Genomic DNA, 24,353 nt, shown 5'->3' with positions numbered 1-24,353 from the left:
TCCCTATTCCTCCTAATCCTCATTCATCCACTCAACCCAGGAGGCCAGGAGCTGAGGTTTAAGCTCCCAGACAGGCCCGAAGAGATAAACCACCACCAGCAGCAGCAGCAGCCATGTTCTGTAAAGGACCCTGCTTCTACCCCTTGCCTTGGCTTGAGGGAGGCAGCTGCTGTCTGAGTAGAGAAGAGTAGGTAGAGCAGAATGCCTGGATTGGTTTGCTGGGGCTACCAAAACAAAGGACCACAAACTGAGTGGCTCAGATCAGAGATTTGTCATCTCACGGCTCTGCAGTCAAGTCTGGAGTCAATCTCCTGGCAGGGCCCTGCCCCCTCTGAAGGTGCAAGATATTCATCTATCCCAGACCTTGTTCCAACTTCTGGCATTTCTTGGCTGGTGGCAGCAGAGCTCCCTTCTTCACAGGGCACTTCCCTGTGCGTACTTCTGCATCTGAATTCCCCAGTTTTCTAAGGACTCAATTAGTGGACTGACCCTAATGACTTCACTCTAACTCAATTATCTACAGAGACCTTATTTCCATGTATGGTCATATTTATAGGTTTGGGGGTGAAGACGTCAACATGGGAATTTTTGAAACAGCTGAACCCATATCAGTGACCTCTACCTCCCTGCTGGCCCAAGGCACTGGGGTGGTGATTAATAACCACACATAAATTTGTATTGTGTAAATTTCATTCAATGTATGTTCTCACCCTATAAGAGAATTAAGACTATAACCAATCTTTGCTTGGAAGAACTGAGTCATCTCTGTTAAAAAAGGTGTAATTTTCCCCCCTTCCATATATGTAACAATGTATTTGCCTTTAAAGATTTTTATTTTTTTTTTTTAAATTTACTTTTATTCCACTCATAAGAAACAGACACAGTTGCAATCTGGTTGGATCACTACCCAAATGCCTGCTATAACCATGGCTGGGCCAGGCCTAAGACAGGAGCTGAGAAAACTCAATGCAAGTCTCTCAGAGACCCAACTGCTTGAGCCATCACCTGATGCCTCTTAGGGTGTGCATTAGTGGAAAGCTAGAGTTGGAAGCAGAGCCAGAACTTGAACCTGGACCCACTGATAATGATGCAGGAATCCCAAGCAGTGTTTTCACCACTAGACCAAATGCCTGTCCCTAATTTTTTTTTTTAATTGTCACTTTGATTAAATGGTTAATTATTGTTTCACAATGACCTGTGACATTGTTTCAGTTAAGTCTTTTAAAACTTTTGACAGTTTTTGACAAACCTGTCCAAGCCAATTTTTTTAAACTTTTATTTAATGAATATAAATTTCCAAAGTACAGCTTATGGATTACAATGGCTTCCCCCCCATAACGTCCCTCCCACCTGCAACCCTCCCCTTTCCCACTCCCTCTCCCCTTCCATTCACATCAAGATTCATTTTTGATTCTCTTTATATACAGAAGATCAGTTTAGCATACATTAAGTAAAGATTTCAACAGTTTGCTCCCACACAGAAACACAAAGTGAAAAATACTGTTTGAGTACTAGTTATAGCATTAAATCTCAATGTACAGCACACTAAGGACAGAGATCCTACATGAGGAGTAAGTGCACAGTGACTCCTGTTGTTGACTTAACAAATTGACACTCTTGTTTATGGCATCAGTAATCACCCTAGGCCCTTGTCATGAGCTGCCAAGGCTATGGACGCCCCCTGAGTTCACTGACTCTGATCATATTTAGACAAGGCCATGGTCAAAGTGGAAGTTCTCTCCTCCCTTCAGAGAAAGGTACCTCCTTCTTTGATGACCCATTCATTCCACTGGGATCTCATTCGCAGAGATCTTTCATTTAGGTCTTTTTTTTTTTTTTCCAGAGTGTCTTGGCTTTCCATGCCTGAAATACTCTCATGGGCTTTTCAGCCGGATCCACATGCCTTAAGGGCTGATTCTGAGGCCAGAGTGCTGTTTAGGACATCTGCCATTCTATGGGTCTGCTGTGTATCTCACTTCCCATGTTGGATCGTTCTCTCCCTTTTTTATTCTACCAGCTAGTATTTTCAGACACTATTCTTGTTTATGTGATCTCTTTGGTTCTTAGTCATATCATTATGATCAGTTGTGAACAGAAATTGATCACTGGGACTAGTGAGATGGCATTGGTACATGCCACCTTGATGGGATTGAATTGGAATCCCCTGGTATGTTTCTAACTCTACTGTTTGAGGTAAGTCAGCTTGAGCATGTCCCGAATTGCACATCTCTTCCCTCTCTTATTCCCACTCTTATATTTAACAGGGATCACTTTTCAGTTAAGTTTCAGCACTTAAGAAGAATTGTGTATTGATTACAGTATTCAACCAAAAGTATTAAGTAGAACAAACAAAAAAAAATACTAAGAGGGATAACATATCAAGTTGCTCATCAACAGTCAGGGTGAGGGCTGATCAAGTCACTGTTTCTCATAGTGTTCATTTCACTTTAACAGGTTTCCTCTTTGGCGCTCAGTTAGTTGTCACCTATCAAGGAGAACAAGTGGTATTTGTCCCTTTGGGATTGGCTTATTTCACTCAGCATAATGTTTTCCAAATTCCTAACAGGGATCACTTTTCAGTTAAAATTTAAACGCCTAAGAATAATTGTGTGTTAATTACAGAGTTAAACCAACGGTACTGGAACAAAAAAATACTAAAATGGATAAAGTATTACATTGTACATCAACCGTCAGGACAAGAGCTGATCAAGTCACTGTTTCTCATAGTGTCCATTTCATTTCAACAAGTTTCCCCTTTGGTGCTCAGTTAGTTGTCGCCAATCAGGGAGAACATATGATATTTGTCCCTTTGGGACTGGCTTAATTCACTCAGCATGATGTTTTCCAAATTTCTCCATCTTGTTGCAAATGACCGGGTTTCGTTGTTTTTGACTGCTGTATAGTATTCTATAAAGTACATGTCCCATAATTTCTTTATCCAGTCTACTGTTGATGGGCATTTGGGTTGGTTCCAGGTCTTAGCTATTGTGAATTGAGCTGCAATAAACATTAATGTGCAGACAGCTTGTTTGTTTGCCAATTTAATTTCCTTTGGGTAAATTCCAAGTAGTGGGACGGCTGGGTTGAATGGTAGGGTTATCTTCAGGTTTCTGAGGAATCTCCAAACTGACTTCCATAGTGGCTTAACCAATTTTTAAATTATATCTTTTTTATCTAAAATTGACTTTGGGATTTTTAAAAAATTCTGTAAAGGAATATATATATATATATATATATATATATATATATATGGTTCAATCCACCAAATGGTCCCCAGGCTGAAGCTGGGAGTGGGGAACCTGAACTGGGTCTTCCACATGGGTGGCAGGGACCCCAAGTACTTAAGTCATCACCTGCTGCCCTCTGTGATGTTCATTAGCTTTGCTTTAGAACACCCCCAAAACTGGGTAAAGGAATTGCTATAGAAACTCCAACACTAGGTCGTCTTGCCCAACATACTGCGAATCAATTATTGACACCAGGCTGATGGAAGTAGTTAATTTGCTATGTACAGAGCAAGGAGTCACAGATATTACTCAACTCCTGGGCTCCCTGAGGAATTAGAGACCGTGAATCTCTTAACGTGGGGGTTGAGCAGTACATGGTCAGCTCATGTATGTCTCTGGTTAGCCCACAGTGCACATGGCTGTCCTTTAATTGGTCAGTGACAGGGGCCAGCATGTTTTTTTTGAAATGGCAAAAATGGGCTCTGTCTAGGGTCTATGGGCAGATTGGGTATTATTTTGTTTGATCAGGACCTGTGAGTTTCTTTGGAGTTCTCAGAATAGAAGCTGGCATTAGGGATGTTTGCTATAGGGGCCGTCATTGAGAGTCTTGACTCTAACCTTACATTGCATCACTCCTTTCATGTAGTGAGGTTTTTTTGTTTGTTTGTTTGTTTGTTTGTTTTTGACAAAAAGAGTGGCAGTGAGAGAGAGAGACAGAGAGAAAGGTCTTCCTTTACCATTGGTTCACCCCTCAGTGGCCACTGCGGCTGGTGCACCACGCTGATCTGAAGCCAGGAGCCAGGTGCTTCTCCTGGTCTCCCATGCGGGTGCAGGGCCCAAGCACTTGGGCCATCTTCCACTGCACTCCCGGGCCACAGCAGAGAGCTGGCCTGGAAGAGGAGCAACCAGGACAGAATCCGGCGCCCCGACTGGGACTAGAACCCTGTATGCCGGCACCGCAGGTGGAGGATTAGCCTATTGAGCCATGGCACCGGCCTTCATGTAGTGAGTTAATCTTTGTGAGAAACTGCAAGTTGAGGGAGAGATACTGGGACTTGTTCAAGTCTACATCAAAGGCATTCAGGGTAGGGGCTTGGCTTCAGAGAAAGCTGGAATTTGGAGCAGAGCCAGGACTCAAACCTAGTGCTCCAAAATGGGGTGTGGTTATCCCAAAAAGCATCTTAGTTCTGTGGTAGATACCTTCCCCAGGCTAAGGCTTTCTAAAATGGAGTCAGGAGAATGTAAAATTATGACACTCAAATCTCTAAAGGTCAAGCCATAGAATGTTCCATAAACTTGTGTAAAACAACAGGAGTCAAAATCAATAGGCATTCTATGTCTCTCAGCTGTGAGTACCCTAAATAAACAATCAGAGAGGGGCTGCAATTTGTGATCTGCCTAACCAATGAGCTGTGTCCATAAGCAATTTTTGTGGACAGCCCTATAAAAAATTTTTATTTGCCTCATGGGCCAATATTTAGGGCTGCCCTAATTCACTGTACCCAAATTATAGTCTTTATTTCCATAATAAATGGTATTTACTTTTATCTTCACGCCAATACTTTTTTAGTTACCATATCTATAAATAATAATTAAATTCAAATACATATGTGGAGAATTGTCCCAGAGCACTTGGTGGAGTCTTGTAAGATTACATCTGGGGATATAAGTTCCCCAGATCCACCAAGAGATGCAAATCACCTACCTGGGAAAATCTCTTGGACCATAGAAAACTCACCCTAACTGAAGAAATATTGCAGTTACAAGCATGTTTCTTGCATTTCAGTCCTAATTGTAATGGGCAATCTGACTGCCCTTCTCACTGCTCCTTTGCAATCATATAGCAACAGTCACCCTAACTAAGAAGGGACTGCCACTACAGGAATACAGCTTACAGTCAATGTTGCCATGGTGGTTGTCAACCCTCTACCTGGTACTTCCCTGTAGAGTGTTTACCAAGTCAAACTTTCCTCATTCTCTCCTCTGGTGAGTTCTTTCCACCACCCATGGTGCCAGCCTCAACTACCCGTGATACAATCCTAAAGGCACACACAAATGTGCATGTACACACTGCTGCCCTGACATTCATACCACAGACTTCTCTCAACATCTGCTACCAGTGATGGGCACTGAAAATGCTACCAAAGTCCCTTGTTGCCAGTTTCTCAGCCACTGGCAAACACAAGATCAATGCCTTTCACCTGATGCAAGCTGATGTCTTCTCCCCAAGCTGTCATTCAGGATAATTGCTCCTTTTGGGCACCCAAGGAGGTACATGCAATGGAGGCCTGGTCTGGGTGGATAGAGCAGATGCTTTGTTTCCATAGAGAGTGGAAGAACAGCTATGTATGGGGCTCCAGGGTTCACTAAGTGAGGAAGAGGCCAGAGGGAAAGGAAGTGAGGGCTGGCCTGCCCTGAGAGCTTTCAGGAGCGCCCAAAGGCTAGGAAAACCTCCCAGTGGCTGTAGGCTACACATCCCTCACTAAACAGATTCTGGCCAAATCTAGCTGGATCTAGAGAGCCCTAGAAAGGGCCTTAAACAATACTCTGTAAGGAGCACTAAAGACGGGGCTGTGTCTGCCATCCCCTCTGGCCAGTGCCACAGGTGGTAGATGAAAGTGCTATGTAATAAGTTAGTTTAAGTTCATGGGAGGGAAGCCACACCTCCAATTTCCACCTACCTGTGAATCAGATGACCCCTTCCACAGGAAGTACTTCCCTTTACCTGGTACCTGGGGGTGGTACCATGTAAACACTTCTAAGCTCATAAGGGCAGGTAAAGTGGAAATGTGCTCTCTCTTTTTGTTGATCCACAGTGAGCAGGGTATGAAAATCCCCTTTTACCTTTTCTGGCCCACTCTCCCTAAATAAAGCCCTTATATGCCTGTGTATTTTTCACACTTTGTAAATAAACCTTATCACACTGCACATTGTGTTTGTGCCTACACTTAGAATTCTTCTCTAAGTAAAAGCCGAGTCTGGAATAGAAATTTATGCTCCACCAAGCCCACAACAAAAGGAACCAGTATGGAGGCCAAGTGCTGGTTCTGGTTTCCTCAAGTGGGTGAATGGTTTGTGACTCCAGCTTGTAGAGTGGGGAAGAGTCAGCAGAGCAGGTGTCTGACAGATGTGAATTGTGCATGTACAGATGGAAGACTACATATGGTCCCAAGTGCTGCTAGCTCTTATGTAAGTTCCTATTTGTCAATGCTAGGCTAATATATGTTCAGGTCCTCAAAAATAGCTCTGTGTATTCTATTCTTTTATTATTATTATTTATTTGACAGATAGAGTTAGACAGAGAGAGAGAGACAGAGAGAAAGGTCTTCCTTCCGTTGGTTCACCCCCCCAAATGGCTGCCATGGCCAGCGCTGCACCAATCCGAAGCCATGAGCCAGGTGCTTCCTCCTGGTCTCCCATGCAGGTGCAGGGGCCTAGGCACTTGGACCATCCTCCACTGCCTTTCCGGGCCACAGCAGAGAGCTGGACTTGAAGAGGAGCAACCGGGACTAGAACTCGGGGCCCATATGGGATGCCGGCGCCACAGGCGGAGGATTAACCAAGTGAGCCACGGCGCCAGCCCCCTGTTTATTTTTAGTAGTTTTGGAGGCTACAGACTGGGTAAAACTTGGGGTAGGAATTGGGGCAGATTGGCAGGATCAGAATTTGCATGGGAGTTTCCTGATATTACTGGGTCTCATAGTGAAACAACAGACAATAAAGGATCTCCCTCCCCTCACTTAACCATCTAACACTTAGCCATTTACATACCAATTGGAGTTGTTCACCAGCCTATAAGTAACCGGGTATCCCATAACAGTTTTCTTTGGTAGATGTTTGTTGAGCTTTTAGGAGCAGAGCTGATAAAACCAGACAGAGCCAGCTATAGCCAACATAGCAACTAGAGTCTGAGCAGACTCATTTGGATGACTGGGGAGTCACTTTACAGCTCATGATCCTGCTATTTTGCAGCTATCTGTGAACATGTGGCATGTGTAGAAGCATGATTGGATAATAAGATTGGTGAAGGGACTTTCCACACCCTTCGCTCTTCACCTATCATGATATCACCTAAGTATGCCTTGCATTTATCCTAACTCTGTAAAAGTTTTTGAACTGTGAGATTGATTTGGGCTCTTCCCTTGTTTACTTGGTACCTTGTAAATCAAGGGCAGCACAGAATTGTGGAGGCCCCTGAAGGCCAGGGAAATGGTCCCAGAAAGTGAGGTTTACACAGGCCTGGGCAACCTGGATCTTTCCAGCTCTGGCTGGCTCTCAGCACTCCTGCCAGGTGAGCCTTGTAAGAGTCTACATTGGAGCCACCTGGGACATCAGGTGCTGGAGTTCTGCTCTCCCAGCTTGGGCTGCATAGGTGAGAGCGATCTTGGCTCCACACCTCCTTGCATCATTCCAACTGAGTCAAAGACAATGGAAATGTGGTAAGAGGCAGAGTGGTGGGGCTCAGACTACCAGGATGGGCTTCCCAGTGTGCCAGGAAGTGCCTGAGTTCAGTTTGCTGGGAAGGGTGGTGCTAGCAAGGCCAGTTGTGGCAAGAGCAGACTCCACCTTAGTCTTGAGGGGCTGGCTGTGGGACAGGTGAGAAATAGAACAGAAAATCAAAAGCAGGGGTTGAGGGTGGGCACTTGGCACAGCAGTTATGATTCAAGTCCTGGCTCTGCTCCAATTCCAACTGTCTGTTAATGAGCACCCTAGGAGGCTATCGGTGATGGCTCAAATAGTATGATCACTGCCACTCATGTGGGAAGCCAAGATTGAGTTCCCAGTCCCTAGCTTTGACCTGGCACAGTCCCAGCTGTTGTGGACATTTAGCAGTGAATTAGTAGATGGGAGATCTTTGTCTCCCTGTATTTTTTTTCTCTCTTTCTTTAAAATAAGAAAGGGAGGGAGGGAAGGAGGAAAAGGAAAGAAGGAATGAGGAAAAGGAAAGAAGGAAGGGAGGGAGGGAGGGAGGGAGGGAGGGATTTTAAAAAAGCAGGAGTTGACATACTATGGCTCTTGAGCCAAATATAGCCCACAGCCTGATTTTGTAAATAATTTTTTTAAGATTTATTTATTTATTTGAAAGTCAGAGTTACACAGGAGAGAAGGAGAAGCAGAGAGAGAGAGAGAGAGAGAGTCTTCCATCCACTGGTTCACTCCCCATTTGGCCACAACGGCCGGAGCTGATCCACTCTAAAACCAGGAGCCAGAAGCTTCTTCCAGTTCTCCTGTGTGGGTGCAGGAGCCCAAGGACTTGGGCCATCTTCTCCTGCTTTCCCAGGCCTTAGCAGAGAGCTTGATTGGAAGAGGAGCAGCCAGGACTAGAACCAGCACCCATATGGGATGTTGGCACTGCAGACAGTGGCTTTACCCAATATGCAATAGCATCAGCCCCATGTGAATGTTTTTATTAGCACACAACCACTGTCATTCATGTATGTAGCCTCTATGCTAGCTTCAGAGCGACAATGGAGGAGCTGATTGTTGTCACAGAGACTGTGTAGTCATCAAAGCCCAAAATACTATCCAGCCCTTCACATAAAATGTTTGCCCAACCCTGACCAAAAAGGTGGGCTCTGGATTTGTGACATATTAACAGCACATCCTCGCGTATGTGAATAGATTTGTTCTCTATGCCTTTGTCCCCAGTCATGATTTTTCTGTGGTGCTTTTTGCTTCCATTGCTGCCAGGTGATGGTGAAAGAAAGAATTGCCCTCTGCAATGAATGTCTGTGTGTTCCTGTGGGGTTCAGTTGTTTTTGTTTGTTTTTATTCTTGTTCTGATCGATTTTGTTTCTCCCCTTTCTCTGTGAAGCCATGGATTGGCTGCCAGGGCACACTTTATGTCCTTGTGGAAGTGAGGCCCTTGAAAAAGGCTTTGAGATTTTAAAATGCCAACGACTTTAATCTAACAGTATTGAAACTCAGAATTTTTTATGCAATCCATTTAACAATGTCACAGGTTTGGAACCCAGAAGTGAATACAATCTGATTTTATAATGACAGTTATATATGGGTTTTCTCCATTGGTTTTTGGTGGTGCAGACGGAGGTGAAGAGTGGATTAGTATTTAACGCTTATTATGAACAGTGTAACTCTTAATGCCTTAATAAGCTATCTACATAAATAAAATGAAAGACTCCTTGAAAAAGAAAGAAGAAAGTAAGAGAGCAAAAGGAAGGAAGAAGGGAGGGTGGGAGGGAGGGAAGGAAAGCCCTCAACAGATATGGCCCTCAGATTCCTTTGCCTTTAGAACTATGAGCCACGTACATTATAAATCTCCCAGTCTGTGGGATTTCACAATAGTGCAAAAGAATGGACTAACACACATGGCTACTCTGTGTAATTTTGCGGAATTGTAGACTCCCTCCCCAAGTGGCTGCACCACTTTACATCCCTACCAGTAGTGCATGAGAAAGTCAATTTCTATGAATCCTTGCCAACACCTACTGTTCATCTTTTTGTTGCCATTCAAGTCATTTTTAAAGATTACTTTATATACTTGAAACACAGAATTACAGAGAGAGAAGACACGTTCACGCACACACACACACACACATGAACAGAGAGAGAGAGATATCTTCCATTTGCTGGTTCACTCCCCAGATGGCTGCAACAGCCAGGTCTGGGCCAGGTGGAATCCAGGAATCTATAAGTCCATTCTGACTTCCCACATTGTTGGCAGGGGCCCAAGGACTTAGGCCATATTTTTCTGCTTCTCTCAGATGCATAATTAGGGTGATGGATCTGAAGTGGGGCAGCTGGGACTTGAACCAGATCTCACATGGGATGCTGGCATCACAGGTTATGGCTTAACGTGATGTACCACAATGTTGGCCGCAGTTAAGTCATTTTTAAATCACATTTTTTTTCTGAGTGTGCCATGTAAACACAGGCAGTTAATGTAGATGTCAGGAGTTGGATGATGTGCTTCTTGCCTTCCTGTGCCTCTTCTGTGCTAAAACAGATGTCTAGCAATCCTTTAGGGTTACTTTTCATGCTCTTCCCTCTCTTAAAGCTTTTTCTTATTATTGTTATTGAGAGATAGAAAAGACGATTTCTGGCTCACTCCCAAAATGTTTGCAATGGCTTAGGCTGGGGCAACTTGATGTCAGGAGTCAGAAACTCCGTCCAAGTCTTCCAGATGGTTAGTAGCAATTCAACTACTTTATCCATCACTGCTCATACTACGGTGCACATTGGCAAGCAGCTCGAATTGGGAACTGATCCAGTACTCAAACCCAGACACTCCAATATGAGATGTTGGTATTCTGTTTACTGCTGGTCCAAATGCCCACCCATCCCCCACTCCTAAAGGTTTGATAGTACATAGTAGCGAATTCCAGAGTAGGAAGTCATCTTGTCTACAAAATCTGAATCCTTCACCAGTAGCTCCTGTCAAAGACCCACTATTACAATAAAGAAATGGTTAATTCACTTCCTTTCTGTCTACTGTGAGGGTGTCATGCTTTCTATTTGGTCTTGGTTGACCAGACTGGATTTATTAAAGGGGATGTTGAGGTGGGGTATGGCATGGTGGTGGCTACCCTGGCCCGGGGTTGGCAGCACCAGAGCCTGTCCTGTCTGGGGGCTGCATCTTGACCTTTCACCACACCCAATCCAGGTTCCTACTGTACTCCAGTGCCCAGGCATAAAGAAGCTCAGGGGCCGCCTTTCTGCTTCATGCCACAGGAAGGAATGAAGGATACCAGAGTCAACCTCCCCCAGAGAACAAGCCAGCTACAATGCAGTGCATTGATCTCATGGCTGGTGGGAGGGGAAACTGTGGGGAGCAACTCGGACTAGACTAAGTTACTGGAATTAAGACTTATTCTATGCATCTGCTCTCCCACAATATGGCGCTGAGAAGGGAGAAACAGCTTCTACACAGCTGCCTCCAGTTCAACCAATAAACAGTAGGACCTGCTCCTGATTGGAGGAGAGCAGCGTACTCAGCGTGTGGGTAGCAGAGTTGGGATTGGTGGAAGAGGACTATAAAGGAGGAGAGAGACAACATGCACCAGGAACATCTATCTGAAGGAACACCTGTGCAGCCCCCGAGAGAGCCGGCCGGCGGTGTGCCGCTCCCCCGCGGAAGTGGGGAAAGTGGCTAGGGGGAACCGCCCTTCCACGGAGGTGGAAGGGTCGGTAGCCAACCCGGGAAGAACCAGCAGCAAACCCGGGGAGGGCCGAGCAGGCAAAAGAACAGCACAGGGTCCTGTGTCATTCCTCCACGAAGAGGGGGAGCGACAGAAACCAGTGGGCATCAAGCAGCATACCCATACAGGCCACAAGAAACAGGGCAGGTCCTCTATGGATCTGTGCTCAGCCTAGACTATCCAAACACTGTAAAGGGGCTCTCCCTAAGACAAAGCTCATGCCTGGGGATTTCCCCATCCTCCTTCCAACCTTCCAACCTTCTAGAGTCTGACCCATGCTCCTCTTGTATTTTCTCTGCCTTTTAAACAAGAGTCCCTGACTTTTGGTCTGTATCTAGTGCATCTTCCCAAGTTGATGTATCTTTTGGAATCTTAGGGATACTTTTTGATCTGAATGATCAGACATTCATCTATTCTCCTTTGATTTGCACCTGGTAGACTTTCAGGAGAAATGGAAATTAGGGGAAAAGTAAAGATGAAAAGCTGACTTCCATGTGCAATCACTGAATCACCTAAAGACCTCATTTCCCAGTGCCATTTTTCCACGCTAAAAGACCCTCCCCTGCCTCCACCTCCTTATCAGAGAGAAGTAGACAGTAAACACTACCAGGAATCTCACTGGAGGTGCTTTCTGGATTTGATCTTCCCAAACAATGGGTTGATGTTTGTATTCTTACGTTATAGAAATCTGTAGTGGTGTGTGGGAATGATGAGGGTGAGGGTGGAGTTCCCCAAGGTAGATGTTCAGGACTCCCTTGTGGTGAGTGGATGGACCAGTGCGAGGGGAGGGGGATACCCCAAAGGGCTGACATATTGAGTTTCTGGTCATTGTGTTACAGTTGAAAGCAACTGTAGGAAATCCACCCTTACCCACACTGTGCTTATTTCAAAGTCAGCACACTTGGCTCCACCACTGGAATGTGGGAATTCATCAACTCTCTGTGCCTAAGAAGGTTCTTATGGCCCAAGTTGTGACACAAAGGAAGGGACTGTTCTGGGAGGTGGAGCACCTCTTATCATGGTTGCACAAGAAGGCCTCAGTCCTGTGTGAAAAGGACTCAGCAAGGAGTTATTTCCTGCTGTTGAACCAGAGAATGCCTGTGTCTCCCATAGCCACTGTGCTTCACTGGTGTGGATTTTTACATCTACGTTTCTCACCTAATGTCCTGGATGTTAGGAAGACAAATTACCACTGTCAAAATGCTTTGGGTTTAAGAAACTATAGACTTAATTTTTGAAAATTTATTTGAGAATCAAAAGGAGAGAGATGTGGAAGAGGGAGGGGAAGGAGAGGGAGAGGGAGAGGAGAGAGAGAGAAAGCAAAAACTCAACTCCAAATCTATTGGTACATTTCCTGAATACCCACAACATCCAGGACTGTGCTAGAGCTGGAACTAAAAGTGGCAATGCAATTCATTTATCCCACTTGGGTAGCAGAGACCAGATTACCTGAGCCATCACCACTGCTTCCCAGGGTCTGCTTTGCTGGGATGCGGGAATCAAGAGCCAGAGCTGGGAAAGGAACTTCGGCACTCCAATGTGGGATATGTACACTTTTACCACTAGGCTAACAAAACCCTCTCCCCACATACTTATTTGCTCAAAATCCCCCCTGAGTCTCTAAGAATCAACTTTTCCTGTACCTACCTCCATCCTAGATGAGATTTGATCCTGCTGATCAGTGGCCCGCAGGGTTGGAAAGACAACTGGGGAACCGTATCATAAAAAATACCCTGAAAATTAATGGCAAAGACAGTAGAGTTTTCTGGAGCTTTTGCTAAGGCCTGCTTTATTTGGCCTGTCAGATCTCACTAGACAGGGCTGCGGGCAAGAGGGGCTAGATCCCCTGCCTATCTGATTCTGAATACCTTGCATTTTGCACTGTAGGAAGAGTCTTTGCAGGTCTCCCAGATGCTCTATTTTAGAGGGAGGCCAGGCTGGAAATGTGGATGAGGGACTTGGAATTGATGTGGGACTATTGGGTGCAATGGGTAGCTACCAAGAAAACTGGCAGCCTCTAGAGATACTGATCCAATTACTTGTCATTAGAGGGAAAAAGACCCAGGGAAGTAGCCCTCCAGGCATTTCAAGAGAACTTGGAAACTGGATTTGCATGTGACATTTGTTAATTTGAAATGACAGAAACTAATTCAAGAAACTGAAAAAAAAATATATTGCTGAGCTAAAAAGGCAAAGCAAGAAAGTAGTACATCTGGGGCTGGTGGTGTAGAACAATGAGTTGGGTTACCATCTCTAATGCTGGCATCCAATATGGGTGCCAGTTCGAGTCCCAGATGTTCTACATACAATTCAACTCCCTGATAGTGCACCTGGGCAAACAGCAGAAGATGGCCCAACTCCATGGGGCCCTGCACCCATGTGGGAGATCCAGATGGACTTCCAGGCTCTTCTGATGATTCACTTCTCAGATAGCTGTAATGACCAGTGCTAGGCCAGGCCAAAGTCTGGTGGGGACCAGTATTGTGGCACAGTGGGTAAAACTGCCACTTACAATGCCAGAATCCTGTATGAGTACAGTTCAAGTCCCAACTCTATACTTTTGAACCAGGTCCCTGCTGATATGCCCATAAAAGTAGCAGAAGATAGCTCATGGGAGACCTGGATATAGTTCTGGGCTGGGCTTTGCCTGGCCCAGCCAGCCCATTCCACCCTTTGGGGAGTGAGCCAGCAGATGGAATCTTTCTCTGTCTCATCTGTCTCTGTAACTCTGCCTTTGCCTTTCAAATAAATGAATCTTTAAAAGAAGGAAGTAGGAAATAAGAGCTGACCTGGTACAGGCTGTCTTCACAGTAGCCTAGGGGTTGTTGATGTCCTATAGTTCTTCATGCGCCTGGTGGTCACCATGTCCACTGCAGAGATTTCCTTTGCTAACATAGAAAGCACACTGTAGCCTTGGATTCTGAAAAATGGCTTTGTTCCAGTTGGTCTTAAGCCATGGGGATTTTTATCCCCTCTATATTCACATGATCTCTTGATAATCAAGTCACCTAAGCCAGGCTGATGCCTGTCAACTGGTTTATTTGATGCCTTACTTTTTGTCCTCATATAAGAATTTTGGGTTGTTCATGTAGTGTCCCAATGTGTACCCAAGAGCATCACATACGTGGTTGATCCCAGAAATCCAGGCAAGCATGGCCTCCTGAATGTTGTATGAGTTAAAAAAAACAAAAAGGGGAAAGCAATACACTCTGGCCAATTCCACCACTTGCAAGGCCTGGGACCAGCAACCCTCAACCCTACCCTTGTCTGGGCTGCTCACAGCCATTCTTCCAGTCAGTGCTGAAACAAAAAGAGATTTGGACAGAGCCAGGCAGGTAGAAAGCATAGCAGTTAGAGAAACAGAATGAGGTAGTTTTGGAGAGTGTTTCTCCTGTTTTATTTCCAGGGATTTGCCCAGAGTTGATCATGGCTGGAGATATGTGGAGGCTGATAACACTTTGGTTAGCTCAGTCAGACAACTTCTAACATGACATGACAATTGGCAGATGTCTGTGAGGGGAGATGAGGCATGCATCCTGCCGAGTGAAAGGGTAGGGTCCATAGCTTGATTAATGTGGCTTTTTTATTAAAAAGGATAAAACTTACACTTTGATGTTCATTCCTTTGCAAATTTGTTGTCTCAAGCAACATGTCACTGAGATAATGATCTATATAGGGAAGACTATCATTAATCAGCAAACCATTTTAATGAGATAATATTTTCAATAGTTCACATCAAAAGCTATACATTGCAGGTGATGGGAGATCTGTGCAAATGTTCTGAGGCATATACAGTGTAACACTGGAGACATAAAAAGTAGAACAGTGCTGCCACAATACAGTGAGGAGTAGAAGTGGAAAGAGATGAAGTCAGAGAGGCTGCTGGCCAGGTCATGCAGGACCTGTGGCCATGGTAATAACAAAGGTTGACACTGTGGCTGAGCTAGGGAGACTTAGGTTCCTATCACTCTGGCCATTGTAGGAAAATAAGTAGTCAGAACACCAGTGAGGAGGCGGTTGGAAGAAAGAAGAAGGCAGTTTGGATGAGAAAAGTGTAGGTGGATTGGAAGTGTTCAAATTTGGGATCTATTCTGAATGTATAGCTGATTGGACATACAGAGGCACTGGCTAGAGAAGTTGAGAGTGAGGTTATCAACTACAACTGGCCCCTGTGCATGCTCTACCCTGGACACAAGTTCCAATTGCCACACACAGATTCTACTTCTATCTTCCCCTGGTGGAGGGATAAGCGCATCCGAGAGGGCATACATATATCAACCCACTCAGGGTGGAGGGACCCACTGCCCATGCTAAGCACCCATTATGTAGTTCCTCCCTGAACCAAGGCTCAGAGAGGGTGCTATGATTTGTATGTTCATGTGCTGAAAGTTTGACCCCCATGTGGCATTGTTCAGGTGGTAAACTCTTAAGAGTAAAGCCTTGTGGGAAGTGGTTAGGTCATGAGGGCACCTCTTTCGGTGGGGGACTAATGTAGTTCTTCTAGGGCCCCAGTTCGTTCCCACAAAAGCATGTTATTATAAAAGGATTGAGGGACCGGTGCTGTGGCATAGCAGGATGCTGACATTCCATATGGATGCTGGTTCATGAACCAGCCTCTCCACTTCCAATCCAGCTCTCTGCTATGGCCTGGGAAAGCAGTAGAGATGGCCCAAGTCCTTGGGCTCCTGCACCTGTGTGGGGGACCTGGAGGAAGCTCCTGGCTCCTGGCTTCAGATCAGTACAGCTCCAGATTTTGCAGCCAACTGGGGAGTGAACAAGTGGATGGAAGACCTCTCTTTCTCTCTCTGCCTCTTCTGTCTCTGTGTAACTCTGACTTTCAAATAAATAAATGAAATCTTAGAAAAAATTTAAAAAGATTGTGCCTGGTCTCTGAATTCCCATTGTTTTCAGCCTTGGATCTCTTCTGTACTTGTTCCACCAGTGTGACACCACCCATGCCAGGGCCCTCACCAGAGGCTTACCAGAGGGGCTGCTCAATCTTGCATATGCAGCCCCCAAAACTGTGAGATAAGCACACCTCTTTTCTTTATGCATTGCTCAACCTCAGGTAGTTTGTAATGGCCAAAAAAAAAAGGAATAATATGTAGGGGTAAGGGATTGGGAAGTCATAGGACTAGATAGAATTCAGAGCACAAAGAGGGCTCCAACTTTCTAGACCTCAAAGACAAGTGCAACATTTCTTTCACTACCTCATGGGGGTCTTTGCAGTGATCACCCAACAATCACATGGGCTCAGAAATTTATTGTGGTCCCAGTTCTTCACAGAGGATCCACCATGCTCTGCGGTCTTGGGAGAAGTTTCCTGAATCCCCTCCAGATATCCTACCTAGTAAAGAGAGGCTTGAGGACTTGGTGGACTGAGAATCCTGATAGGGCTACAGCACAGCACTAGACCACTTGGCTTTGGACAAGGGCAGAGACCTCCTTTTGGAGCCTTGGAATCATCTTAACCATCTTATGGATTTTGGGCCACAGTAGTAGCAGTGGTTGCAGTGAGGAGGCTTCATGAGGATTTCATTCCATTTTAGGCTGAGTATTATTCTATAGTGCGTATATACCATGTTTTCTTAATCCATCCATTGGTTGATGAAAATCAGAATTGATTCCATATCTTAGCTATTGTGAATTGAGCTGCAATATATATTGAGGTACAGGTAACGCTTTTATATGCTTATTTCATTCATTTGGGTAAATTCCCATATGGATGCCAGCTTGAGTCCCAGCTGCTACACTTCCAGTCCAGCTCTCTGCTATGGCCTGGAAAAGCAGTGGGGGATGGCCCAAGTTTCTGGGCCCCTGTACCCATGTGGGAGACCCAGAGGACTCTCCTGGCCCCTGGCTTTGGAGTGGCCTCTCTCTCTCTCTCTCTGCCTCTTCCTCTCTCTAAACCTGTCTTTCAAATAAATAAATAAATAAATAAATAAATAAATCTTTAAGAAAAATTCCCAGGAGTGGGATGACTGAGTCATAAGGTATGTCTACTTTCAGATTTTTGAGGAATCTTCATACTATCTTCCATAATGGTTGTATTAGCTTACATTCCTATCAACAGTGGATTAGGGTACCTTTTCCCCACATCTTCACCGGCATTTATTATTTTTTTTTTATTTCTGTATAATAGTCACTATAACTGGGGTGAGGTGAAACCTCCATTGTGGTTTTGATTTTCATTTCCCTGATGGCTAGTGATCCTGAACATTTTCTTGTGTATCTTTTGGCCATTTGAATTTTAGCCTATCAAAAATGCTTGTTCATACATCATGCTGAGTGAAATAAGCCAGTCCCAAAGGGACAAATACCATATGTTCTCCCTGATCGGTGACAACTGACTGAACACCAAAAAGGAAACCTGTTGAAGTGAAATGGACACTATGGGAAACGGTGACTTGATCAGCATAGCCCTGACTGTTAGTGAACAACTTAATACATTATCCCTCTTAGTAGTTTTTTTTGTCTGTTCTACTTAATATGACTGGTTTAATTCTGTAATTAATACACAGTTATTCTTAAGTGTTGAAAATTAACTGAAAAGTGATCCCTATTAAACATAAGAGTGGGAATAAGAGAGGGAAGAGATGTATAATTTGGGACATGCTCAAGCTGACTTGCCCCAAATGGTAGAGTTAGAAACATACCAGGGGATTCCAATTCAATCCCATCAAGGTGGCATGTACCAATGCCATCTCACTATTCCAAGTGATCAATTTCAGTTCACAATTGATCATAATGAAAGGACTAAGAGTCAAAGGGAGCACATAAACAAGTCTAGTACCTGCTAACACTAACCGATAGAATAAATAAAGGGGAGAGTGATCCAACATGGGAAGTGAGATACTCAGCAGACTCATAGAATGGCAGATGTCCTAAATAGCACTCTGGCCTCAGAATCAGCCCTAAAGGCATTCGGATCTGGCTGAAAAGCCCATGAGAGTATTTCAGGCATGGAAAGCCAAGACACTCTGGCAAAAGATCTCTGTGAGTGAGATCCCAGTGGAAAGAACAGGTCTTCAAAGAGGGAGGTACCTTTCTCTGAAGGGAGGAGGGAAATTTCACTTTGACTATGACCTTGTCTAAACAAGATAAGAATCGGAGAACTCAGAGGGCTTCCATAGCCTTGGAAACTCATGACTGGAGCATAGGGAGATTACTGATGCCATAGACAGGAGTGTCAATTGGTAAAGTCAACAACAGGAGTCACTGTGCACTTACTCCTCATGTAGGATCTCTGTCCTTAATGTGCTGTGCATTGAGATTTAATGCTATAACGAGTACTCAAACAATATATTTCACTTTGTGTTTCTATGGGGGTGCAAACTGTTGAAATCCTTACTTAATGCATACTAAACTGATCCTCTGTAAAAAAAAAAAAAAGAAAAAAGAAATTATCAACTCCCAACTTGACTCTCACTGGGATTAAACATGACAATAGGTCTGATCTGATTTCATCATCATTTAAAAAACCATATATTATTTTTCACTTTGTGTTTCTGTGTGGGAGCAAACTGTTGAAATCTTTACTTAATGTATGCTAAACTGATCTTCTGTATATAAAGAGAATCGAAAATGAATCTTGATGTGAATGGAAGGGGAGAGGGAGTGGGAAAGGGGAGGGTTGCAGGTGGGAGGGACGTTATGGGGGGGAAGCCATTGTAATCCATAAGCTGTACTTTGGAAATTTATATTCATTAAATAAAAGTTAAAAAAAAAGAAAAAAAATGCTTGTTCATGCCCTTTACCCATTTCTTACCTGGATTTTTTGCTGTACTGTGGTTGAATTTCTTGAGTTCTTTATAGGTTCTGGGTACTAATCCTTTATCAGTTCATAGTTTGCAAATATTTATTTCCTTTCTGTCGATTGCCTCTTCACTTTGCTGAGTATGTCCTTTGCAGTGCAGAAGTTTCTCAGCTTGATGTAATCCCATTTGTCATTTTTTTCTTTGATTGCATGTGCTCCCAGGGTCTTTTCCAAGAAGTCTTTGCCTATGCTATTGTCTTTCAGAGTTTTCCTGATGTTTTGCACTAGTAATTTGATGGTTTCAGGTCATAGATTTAGACCCTTGATCCATTTTGAGTTTTTTGTATAAGGTGTAAGGCAGGGTTCTTGCTTCATATGTCTGCAGGCAGACATCTAATTTCCCCAGCACCATTTGTTAAAGAGACTATCCTTTATACAGGGATTGATTTTAACTCCGTTGTCAAAGATTAGTTGGTTGTTGACGTGTAGATTGATTTCTGGTGTTACTGTTCTATTCCATTGGTCTACATGTCTGTTTTTATGCCAGTAATGGGTTGTTTTGATTATTCTGTCCAGTCTTGAAATCTGATATTCTGACACCTCTAGCTTTGTTTTTATTTTTAAAAATTGCTTTAGCTCTTTGGGGTCTCTTGTATTTCCATATGAATTTTAGCATCATTTTTTCTAGATATGAGGAGAATGCTGTTGCTATTTTGATTTAGATTGCATTGAATCTGTAAATTGCTTTAGGTAGTATGGACATTTTTATTATATTAATTCTTAAATCCACAAACATGTATGATTTTTCCATTTTTTGTGTCTTACATTTCTTTCTTTAATGTTTAGTAATTTTAATTATAGAGATATTTCACCTCCTTGTTTAAATTTATTCCCAGGTATTTAGATTTTTTCTAGCTATTATGAATAGTACTGATCTTAGAAGTTCTTTCTTAGTCATGGCATTGTCTGTGTATACAAAGGCTATTGATTTTTATGTGTTGATTCATATCTTGCAACTCTACCAAATCCTCTTATGAATTTCAATAGTCTCTTAGTGGAGTCTTTTGTTTCCCTTATATATATGATCATGTCATCTGTGATCAGGTATAATTTGACTTCCTCCTTTCTAATTTGTATTCCTTCAATTTCTTTTTCTTGCCTAATGGCTCTGGCTAAAACTCCCAAAACTATGTTAAATAGCAATGTTGAAAATATACATCCTTGCCTGGTTCTGAATCTTAGTGGAAATGCTTCCAACTTTTGCTATTCAGTATGATGTTAAAAACGGTTCCTTATATACCTAGTTTGATTCAGGTTTCTATCATGAAAGATTTTTTTTTTTTTTTTGACAGGCAGAGTGGACAGAGAGAGAGAGACAGAGAGAAAGGTCTTCCTTTACCATTGGTTCACCCTCCAATGACTGCCACGGCCAACGCATCACACTGATCTGAAGCCAGGAGCCAGGTTCTTTTCTGGTCTCCCATGCGGGTGCAGGGCCCAAGCACTTGGGCCATCCTCCACTGCACTCCTGGGCCATAGCAGAGAGCTGGCCTGGAAGAGGGGCAACAGGGACAGAATCTGGCGCCCCGACCAGGACTAGAATCCGGGGTGCCGGCACCACAGGTGGAGGATTAGCCTAGTGAGCTGCGGCGCTGGCCACGAAAGATTGTTTTCTTTTATCAATTACATTTTGCTCTTCATCTACAGAAAGATAATCCTATGGTTTTTATTCTTTAGTTTGTTAATGTGCTGTATCACATGTATTGATCTGCATATGTTGAACCATCCCTTAATACTAGGGATAAAATCTACTTGGTGATCATTGGGTGAATGATCTTTCTGAGGTATTGTTGGTTTTGATTAGCTGGTATCTTGTTGAGGAGTTTTGCATCTATGTTCCTCAGGAATATTGGTCTGAAGCTCTCTTTAGTTGTTTTATCTTTTTTTCATTTTGGAATTAAGGTGATGTATACATAACCACTATAAACATTTTCATAATGCACATATGTCCTTGCGTCCTCTTTTTCCTTCAAAATCCATTGAAACAGACAAAAAATAATTTCCATTCTCAGATTATGTGACTTAAATCCTCAAAGTCATGAATAGTACCATGTGTGTGGGGGTGTTAGTTTTCAAAGTGCTTTACTGAGATATAACATACATAAGCTTATTAGTATGTCACAGAGCCATGCAGCCAACACCATACCTTATTGGGGCATTCTCATTGCTCTGGAGAGAAATTCTCCCTGTTTGCACTAACTTCTCCAGTCTATACAATCCCTGGTCATCTTCTGTCTCTATGCATGAGCCTTGTACTGACATTTCTAGATGGAATCATAAATTCTGTGATCTTCAGGTTTGATTTCTTACACTTCCTGTTGTGCCTTTATCATGGCTTCACACCACTTGTGAGTTTATTGTATTGCATGTTGTGTGCATACAACCAATTAAAATTATTCAATAAATATTGGATAGTATGCATTGGATAGTATTGTTGTTATGGATATTCGCAGGTAAATCTTTGTGTAGCTATAGGTTTTCATTTTTTTTGGGCACATACCTGGGAGTGGAATTTCCAGGTGTTGCAGTGACTTGGTGTTTGGAATTGTGAGGAGTCAAATTGTTTTTCAAAGTGACTCTTCTGTCTTAAACTCCCACATGCAATATATGAATAATCCCTGCTCTTTACATTTTTGTCAACCATTGTTACTGTCTCTCAATTACACTCATTTCAGTGAGTTTTAGCTTTATATCATTAAGGATTTTATCTGCATTTCCCAAATAACTAACAATACTGTGTGTATTTTCATGTTTAATTACAGTTTTGTACCTTCTTTGCAGAAATTCTTTTCATTTTTATAATGTTTTAAAGTTTTCATTGTTCTCTTGCTCCTTCTGCAGCTGCCTAGAGACCCATGACATCATAGACTTCTATCACATTTACTCAAGTCAATTGTCTTCTTATTACTGACTGGTAAGAGTTTTCTATATTCAATGACTACTAGTCCTCCTCAGTCATATAACTTGAGTTATCTTCTCCCAGTGACTTGAATTTTCATTTTATTTATGGTGTTGTTTGAAGGAAAAAAACCCTTATTAATGTGGAGAGACTACAAGTAATCATTTTTTCTTGTCTTGATTATATTTTTAATGTAATGTCTACAAAAATTATTACATAACACATGGTCACAAAATTTACTACAATATTTGTTTAAGAACCTTAAAGCTGTTTTTCCTACCTTTAGATCAGTGATCCACTGGATTACTAATTGTAGTCAGGGGCCCAAATTCCTTCAGGTGCTAATAGACATTTGTGCTCCTGGTACCATTTGTTAGAAAAACTGTTTTTCCCTCAAAGAAGTTCTAAATGCCTTCATCAAAAGTAAAATGCTTATGAATAGTCCTTCAAATCTATCTGTTAGTTTACATGAATCTCAACTTATGTTAACACACTCTATTGAATAATGGAACTTCATAATTAGATTTGCTGTTGGAAAGTGCAAATAATCAAATTTCATTATTCATTTTTCAACAACACTTTTAGTATTGTTTCCTTTGAATTTCCACATGAATTTCAGGGTAATAGTATCAGTCTCTATAAAAAAAATGTAGTTCCTAACTTGAAGAGTTTGCATAGAATTTTTAGATCAATTGAGGAGCATTGAGTTTTTTTTATTATTTCTTTTTAAAAATATATTTAGATAATAGATAGATATGGTGCATGATAGCTGCTACTTTACCCTGTTCAATACAGCACAACTTCTCCCTGTTTTCACTGCTCCCACAATGGAATCTCTAAGAGAGACACAGAAAGATGGTTATCATTATGAAAGACCATGAAGGCAGAAAATTTACCAGTAAAACTATGAAGGAAATCCAAAGCAAACAATAGGAATGTTTATGGGAAAATGGCAAGGCCAAGTCATTACTTATCAACAGTAACCTTGAATGTAAATGGCCTAAATTCTCCAATTAAAAGTTATAGACTGAATAAATGGATTAAAATACAAAACCCATATCTTTGTTGCCTATAAGAAACACATTTCACCAACAAAAAATACACCTGCACTGAAAGTGAAAGGATATAAAAAGATATTCCATGCTAATGGAAAGCAAAAACAAGCAGGTGTGGCCATCCTAAAATCAGACAAAATAGACTTTGATGCAAAAAATATTAAAAGAGACAAAGAATAGCATTATGTATTCTTTAAGGGATCAATGCAACAGGAAGCTGAGACTATTATAAATATACATGCATCCAATACCAGGGTGCCTGGCTATCCAAAATAAATGTTAATTGATATAAAGGGAGAGATAGGCTCCAAAACAATAGTAATGAGGGACTTCAATATCCCACTTCCATCATTAGACATATCAACCTGAGAGAAAATCAACAAAGAAACAGTAGAGCTTATTTACACTATGGACAAAATGGACATAACTGATATCTACACAAGATTTCATCCCACAGTTGAGGAATACACAGTGTTTGCATCAGTGCATGGAACTTTCGTTAGGCTAGACCATATGCTAGGACATAAAGCAAGTCTCAGCAAATTCAAAAAATTGAAATGATATCATGACATTTCTGATATTAACAACTTAAGAATCTAGAAATATGCAAACACATGGAGACTGAACAACATGCTCCTGAAGGAAGAGTGGGTCAAAACAAATCAAAAGTGAAACCAAAATTTACTGGAAATGAGGATGATAATACACACATAAAAACTCCTGGGATATAACAAAAGGGAAGAGTTTAGCAATTAATGCCTACATCGATAAATTGGAAAAGCATTAAGTAAAGGAGCTATCAATGCATCTTAAGGGCCTAGAAAAACTAGAACAAACCCAACCCAAAACAGTAGGAGGAAAGAAATAACTAAAAAAAAAAAAAAAGAAAGAAAAAAAATTGAAACCAAAAAAATACAAAGGATCAGTGAAATAAAGAAGTTGTTTTTCATGTAACAAACAAATTAATAAACTATTGGAGAAACTAACAAAATAAAGAGAGAGAAGATCCCAATTAATAAAACCAGATTGAAAAAGGAGATGTAACAATAGGTATCACAGAAATAAAATGGGTCATCACGAATTGCTACAAACAGCTGCATACCAACAAATTGTAAAATCTAGAAGAAATGGCTAGATTCCTGGACACACACAATCTACTAAAACTGATTCATTAAGACATAGAAAACACAAACAGAT

At 42.3% G+C, this 24,353-nt stretch overlaps 1 protein-coding gene across 4 annotated transcripts in view; it reads left to right on the top strand.

Annotated features, from left to right (window-relative positions):
- LOC138850066 (ral-GDS-related protein-like) overlaps nucleotides 1–24,353 on the top strand; it is a 111,247-nt gene that overhangs the window by 39,123 nt on the left and 47,771 nt on the right. For all 4 annotated transcript variants that reach the window (XR_011389458.1, XR_011389457.1, XR_011389459.1 and 1 more), the window contains one exon: nucleotides 22,044–22,116. The gene's annotated coding sequence lies outside the window, so the exon portion shown is untranslated. The remainder of the gene's footprint in view (nucleotides 1–22,043; nucleotides 22,117–24,353) is intronic.

This window comes from Oryctolagus cuniculus, chromosome 6 (assembly GCF_964237555.1).
Source record: "Oryctolagus cuniculus chromosome 6, mOryCun1.1, whole genome shotgun sequence".
In the NCBI taxonomy this organism is placed as follows: Eukaryota; Metazoa; Chordata; class Mammalia; order Lagomorpha; family Leporidae; genus Oryctolagus; species Oryctolagus cuniculus.
The sequence above is the reverse complement of the archived record's forward strand: the minus strand, read 5'-3'. Positions and strand labels throughout refer to the sequence as shown.